Source organism: Colobus angolensis, unplaced genomic scaffold, assembly GCF_000951035.1.
Source record: "Colobus angolensis palliatus isolate OR3802 unplaced genomic scaffold, Cang.pa_1.0 Scaffold54, whole genome shotgun sequence".
Classification (NCBI taxonomy): Eukaryota; Metazoa; Chordata; class Mammalia; order Primates; family Cercopithecidae; genus Colobus; species Colobus angolensis.
This window is the reverse complement of record NW_012118932.1, coordinates 3,265,466-3,272,294: the sequence shown is the minus strand read 5'-3', so window position 1 is coordinate 3,272,294 and position 6,829 is coordinate 3,265,466. Positions and strand designations below refer to the sequence as shown.

Genomic DNA, 6,829 nt, shown 5'->3' with positions numbered 1-6,829 from the left:
GCTGTCCTCTGAGATTCTGGTTCAGTAGTCTGGGGCGGGGCCTAAGCATCAGTGTTTAAACATGTTCTCTGGATGATGCTGATGCACGTGGTCTCTGGACCACGCTTGCAGATCCCTTGGCTAAAAGGTTAGCCTGACTCACCCACAGCCAGGTAGAACTACACAGGCTCCAGAATATGTCCTCGTACCGACACCGTCTCATCTCTGGTCTAGAAGCCCAGTTAAGGCGCCCATATAATCCACACCAAACAGGCATCTCCTCATTCTCCCAGATGCTACTGAGATGTCTCCCTGGGAGACATGGCCAGGCGTCGTCATGGCCTGCAGGGAGCAGTTGTCGAAGAATGGGGTCCAGTGGGGGTTTGCTGGCATTACCTGTGTTTCTTTGGTGGTCATGGCCGCGATCGTCCTTGCCATCATGCTGCGGCGGCCAGGCTGTGAGCTGGAGGCCTGCAGCCCCGAGGCCGACGTGCTGGATTACCGGCTGGGCCTAGGCCACATCAGTCGCCGAGATGCTCTGGAGGTCACCTGGTACCACGCAGCCAACAGCAAGGAAGCCAGGACACCTGCCCTGAACAGCAACACCACCGTCCTGGAGGCTGACGTCAATGTCGAAGGGCTCGGCACAGCCGACGAGACAGGAGTTCCCATCATGGCACAACCCCTGGCTGTCCATGGCGACAACACACTGGAGCAGTGGCTGGATGGTGTGCCGGGCTCTTCCCAGAAGGGCATCAAACTGGACTTCAAGAACATCAAGGCGGTGGGCCCCTCCCTGGACCTCCTGCGGCAGCTGACAGAAGGGGGCAAAGTCTGGCGGCCCATGCGGATCAACACTGACATCTTAAAGGGCTCTGACATGCCCACCTTAACTGAGGTCAGTGCCACAGAGTTCCTGGCCCTGGTCCAGGAGAAGTATCCCAAGGCCACCCTGTCTCCAGGCTGGACCACCATCTACGTGCCCATGTTCCCAAACAGGACGTACACCCGAGTGATGGTGGAGAAGATGCACGAGCTGGTAGGAGTGGTGCCCCAGGGAGTCACCTTCCCTGTGCTGTCTTCCACGGTGCGAGCCACCTGGCCCCACTCCAGCTGGCTGCCGAGCCAATCTGAGAGGTACAGCCTGACGCTGTGGCAGGCTGCCTCGGACCCCATGTCGGCAGAGGATCTGCTCTACCTCTAGGACAACACTGCCATCCATCAAGTCTACTATGACATCTTTGAGCCTTTCCTGTTGCAGTTCAAGCAGCTGGCCTCTACTTGGCAGGGTGTCATGAAGTTTAGAGAGGATGGCTGTACAGCTGTGGCCTACAGAAAGTATTCCATGAATGGCAGCCCCCTCACCTGGGCGATTTGGGGCCCCACAGTGAATGCCACACGGAAACAAACGTAACACGGGAGGCAGCCTGATCCCTCTTCTCCAGCTGTTTAGGGGTGATGGTCTTGATGCTGGCCCAGGGGTACAGCAACAGTCACCCTCCCAGACACAGAAGGCACGATCCTGCGGAACACTGGCCTCGAGGGAACTGTGGCTGAGAAGCCCGTGCCCACTGTTTGTGCTCCAAGTGGCAGCATCCTCACGTTGGAGTCCTGCCTGCAGCAGCTGGCCACGCATCCCGGACACTGGGCGTCCATTTGCAAATAGTGGAGCCTGCAGCCCTCCGGCCGTCCCTGGCCTTGCTGGCATGCCTCTCCAGCCTTGGCCTCTTGCATCAGCCTGTGTGGATGGGGGCCAAAATCTCCCACAGGAGTTTTTCAGTCCCTGGTCACATGGCTGGCAGAGAACTGCTTACAGCTGTGGCTGAGGTCTTCCCCCGTGTGACTGTGGCACCAGGCTGGCCTGAGGAGGCGCTGGGCAGTGACTACAAGGAACAGCTGTTCACAGATATGCTAGAGCTGTGCCGGGGGCTCTGGCAACCTGTGCCCTTCCAGATGCAGACCAGGCCACTGGGCCACAGCACGGCTGGAGCTGTAGCCAGGCTGCTGGCATCCTCCCCCTGGGCCACTGTCACAGTGGAGCACAGCCCAGCTAGGGGCGACTATGCCTCTGAGAGGACAGTGCTGCTGGGAGCCAGGGCTGTGGACAGGACCCGAATCTACTACAGGTTGCCCCAGGGGTACCACAAGGACTTGCTGGCAGATGTTGGCAAAAACTGAGCACACCAAGGGGTGGTGGGCCAGCGGACCCCAGGGTGGAGGCTTCCCACGGGGAGGCAAGAAGAAATAAAGGCCTTTGCCTTTCTCCAGGCAAAACAAAACAAAGCAAAACAAACCAACAGAAAAAGAAAGGTTAGAAACCCTGGTCTGGATATGTAGCTTATTGTGTGTGGTCAATAGAAGCTTTTTAAGAAATGAAAAATGTTTTACTCACCCCTTTCACTCCTTTGCTAGAAAAGACAACTTGGAGTTTCCAAGAGAACAGTCTGTCCCCTGGCTACGTTTCAGAAACGTTCCTTCTGTTCAGTCCAGCTGCAGGGAAAAGGATTGTTTCTAGAAGAAAGAGCCTACTTTACACAGCTGTATCCAGGGAAGGCTGAGGGTTGCTCCCCATGGCCCTCTGGTTCTCCCCCTGACTGTTGATGATCAGGCCCGTGTGCAGCTTCTGGGATCCCTAACGATGCCTGATATATGGGGAGCTTAAGTGGCTACATTTCAGGCTTCAGATATTAGCAGAGGACTCTTGCGCTGTCTGAAGACGAGCAGTTGATGTATTCCATGTGCTGGAGTCTGCCAGCCCATTAGAATTTAATTAAGCACATTCTTTCCTGACAGCCTTCTGGTGCTCAGGGGCAAGACGCTTTTGGCTTTGTGGCTGCATTTGGAACTCATTCTTTCTCCCTTTTTTCCGGAAGCTCTCAGCGTCTCCTCTGCCTTCAGAGAACCCGTGGTGGTGTGCATCAGGATCACTCCTGGAGATTTTGAGACAGCCGTCTTCCTTTCAGTCATCCTCCGTAGGTGACTCTGAATTGCTCTGAGGCCTAAGAACTGCTGACCTCTGTAGGTTAATGAACCTCAAGCCAATGCCTCCACTCCAGACCTCCCGAGCTTCAGACATATGCACCTTTCTGTCTTTCGGGCAGCTCCACCTGGAATGTCTAAGAGGCACCTCAAGCTCCAAGTAAATGTCCTATAAGTTTTGGAGTCCCTCACCTGCTGTATTCAATTCATTCTATTTATTCTTTCTTCCAAAATACCTCTCAATTCTCTCACCTCCTAAGGAAAATTCTGCCTTTCATAAACAAGGTCTAGTTGTCGCTGGATAGAGAACCTGTTTCTCTGATTCACCCGATTTCCCTTTCTCTTGAGAATTTCTCCCTAACCATTGCTCCCATCTCGTAAATAACTTATAATAACTTGGGTAGGGGCCTGTGATTTCCCCTGCACACATGCATGCTTCTTCCTTTAGTTTCCTTTAGTGCAACTGAGATGAGGCTGGAAAACCCGACTGGATTTGTCCCACTGGAGACTCAGTGATAAGAGAAGGGAGCTCAGCAGAGGGCGTACTGTGACGCAGGATCCCTGGCATCCCCCGCTTTCCCTTCGAAGCCTGAAGGGCCTGCCTCACCCGAGCTCCCCCTGGCATCCCTGTGGTGGGTACTGTCTTGGCACTTGCCAAGTTGAGTGTGTGCCCAGAACAGGTCTTCACCCAGAACAGCTGGAGCAAGGCCCTCTCCCTGCTTCCCTGCTTCATTTCTGCTGCTTGTCAGGGCATCCATCTGGTTCTCAAACGGCTGGTGTTGGGTATGACCACTCCCTCCAGAGGAGACCATGTCTGTTCCAGGGCCAGGGCTGCATAAGGTTCAGCATTGCGACCAAACCAAAATATGACAGAGTGACCCCAATTGTAATGATGAACTCATATTACACCCCCTGGCCATGCCATTGCCGCTGCCTTAGTTCCAGGCTTCAGTAGCTCTTGCCAACCGGTAGCAGAAGGCTCCCCTCCCGTCTTTGACCACAGCCAGTCTTCCCATGGTAGCTGGACCCACAATCCTAAAACTATAGAATATCACCATTTAGCAATTCTCAAACTATTTGGTCTTAGGATTCTTTCACGCTATAAAAAATTACTGACGAGGCGGGCGGATCACGAGGTCGGGAAATCGAGACCATCCTGGCGAACACAGTGAAACCCCGTCTCTACTAAAAATACAAAAAAATTAGCTGGGAACTAATTGGTGGCACGTGCCTGTAGTCCCAGGTGCTCAGGAGACTGAGGCAGGAGAATTGCTTGAACCTGGAAGGCGAAGGTTGCAGTGAGCCGAGATCACGCCACTGCATTCCAGCCTGGGCGACAGAGCAACACTCTGTCAAAAAAAAAAAAAAAAAATTACAGAAAGCCCCAAGGGTATTTTGTTTATGTGACTTATATCTGTCCTTATTTACTATATAAATTAAAACACAGAAATTTAACAAATGTTAACTTACTAATTCATTTAAAAATAGCAATAAATTCATTACATGTCAACAGAAATAACGTGTTTTAACTAAAAAGTCATCATATTTCCTAAAACAAGAAAAAATTGCTTACAAGAGTGACATCATTTTATATCTATGCAAATCTCTTTAATGCTTGAATCAATAGATTAAGCCAGTGACTCATCGCTGTTCCTGCATCCAATCGATTGTCCCATGTTGTTTTGGCCAAAGTGTGTGAGAAAAATCTGGCATTACACAGACATGTAGTTGAAAAGGACAGGAGTGTTTTAATATTCTTCTTGACAATTATGGGTTTTGTGTGTTGTTTTTTTGAGACGGAGTCTCGCTGTGTTGCCCAGGCTGGAGTGCAGTGGCACGATCTTGGCTCGCTGCAACAACCTCTGCGTCTCGGTCAAGCTATTTCCAACTAATTTTTGTATTTTTAATAGAGATGGGGTTTCACCCTGTTGACCCGGCTGGTCTCAAACTCCTGACCTCAAGTGATCCACTTGCCTCAGTCTCCCCAAAGCGCTGGGATTACAGGCGTGAGCCACCTCGCTGGGCTGGGTATTTTTTTTGTTTGTTTGTTTTTAATACTATACCCAAACTCAAGAAGTGATAGTTTCTTAAAGGTTTATTACAATATGGAATCTGAAGCTATATCAATACACTTCTTGTACTGTCCCACATTAAAATCCAAACATTTCTCTTGTACTTTGAATGTGTCTTTTACTTGCGTGTAGTTGCCTAACATCAGACCTTGATCATTGGAAAAATATTGGCTCACTGTGTTGTATACATTTTCCAAATGTTGATATTTTTACTCTCCAATATTTAGATAGCACAATTCATTAGTATTACCATTGGAATATCATTGGAAAACTCCCTAAGTATTATTAGGAAGCTGTCAAGCTCACAGTGGTAAACACAAGTTTTCCAAAATTCTGATTCTCACTGGAAAGCTCAGATTTTATTACTGGCAACAAATACCATCAGTTGTTTTCCTTGAAGAAACAGTCTCAGGAGATCCATTTTTGAGAAATCATCTGCCAAAACCCCAGTCTGAATATCCTTAGTTTGTCTGGCAGTCGTTTTTCTTAAGTAAAAATGTATCTTCTGAAAAAAGTGATTAGTTCACTTAACCAAAGCAGTCACACAAGTCATTCTTCCTGGAGACAATCGTTGTACATCGGCGTGTGGCAGAAGTGGTACTTCTAGTGGTGCTTACCAGTCCACACAGAATGTGGAAACACGGTGTTATGCAAGGGTTGAGATTTCATAACATCAATAACTTCTGCTCTTTCATCATAGACAAGCTTACATGTGGCTTTTAAAAAAATTTATCTTTTGCTGTGAGTGTGTGGTAGTGGAGAATATGACAGCTGTCAGTACAGTGTAGTGTCACTATCTTGATCTGTACTGAGGGGACAGTCGTTTTACTCCCTGTTACTTATGCACCATTATTACAAGCGGCAGCATAGGGAGAAAAGGCAAATAACACCTCAGCACAGGGAGAAAAGGCAAATAACACCTTCATATCATTATGAAAAGCTTGGCTTCATGGAACCCCCACCACAGGATGCTCTTGGGAATCCCAGGGATCCAGAGTGCACATTTTGAGAGTTTTCTATGTTCCCCCACTTCCAATGGGCTAAAAAAGGCTGGACCAGTGGTGGCATTTCATGAACCCCAATCTTCTTCCTATTCTTCTGCCAGTGCTGTCTATAAAAATGTGACTTGTAAGGAAGAGTAGCTGAGAGCCTGAGTCCTGTCTGTGGGGGAGAACTTCAAGAGCTGCCAGCAAGCCCAGCTGTAATTGAAACATCTCAGGGAGGCTGCTGGGGGGGGCGGGGGTTGACATCAGCCAGGCGGCACTCAGCCCCGGGGCACCCAAGACTTCAGCAGTTTTATGGAAAGTCTGGTGTGTGCTTTGCTGGAATCCTGAGGCTGTGGGAGGTGCCAGTTCCAGCAATGACCTCATTACAACTGAGTGATTGAACAGGGCAGGCACCTTTCAAGGAAATCATCAGGTTCGCATGACTGTCAATCAAAGTGCACAGCAGCACCCTGTAGCAGGTGGGAAGGGAGCGTGATTTGGCTTCTGCAGAAGGGGAAATGGCATTTACAGAGGAAAAGTGAATTGGCGACATTCGTGGAGGGAACTGGCTTCTAAGGTCTATAGATTCAGAGACTTTTAGGGCTACAAGAGAACTTAGATGTCAACCAGACAAATTGAGTTGGAAGGAGTGGGAAGATTGCTCAGGACTCCAGCAGAGCTGCTTTGGCACATAAGTCAGCCAGACAGCCCAGCGGGTTCCAGTCCCACCTCAGCAAGTTGGCATTGTACCCCTCTTTCTCCCATCTCCCAGCGGGGCAGCCTCCTATAAAGGAGGCCAACTACTCCACGTAT

General features: G+C 49.7%; 1 pseudogene; it reads left to right on the top strand.

The window, feature by feature from the left end:
- The first annotated feature begins 316 nt into the window (after nt 1-316).
- LOC105525525 lies at nt 317-2,157 on the top strand (annotated as a pseudogene).
- Nucleotides 2,158-6,829: the final 4,672 nt, after the last annotated feature.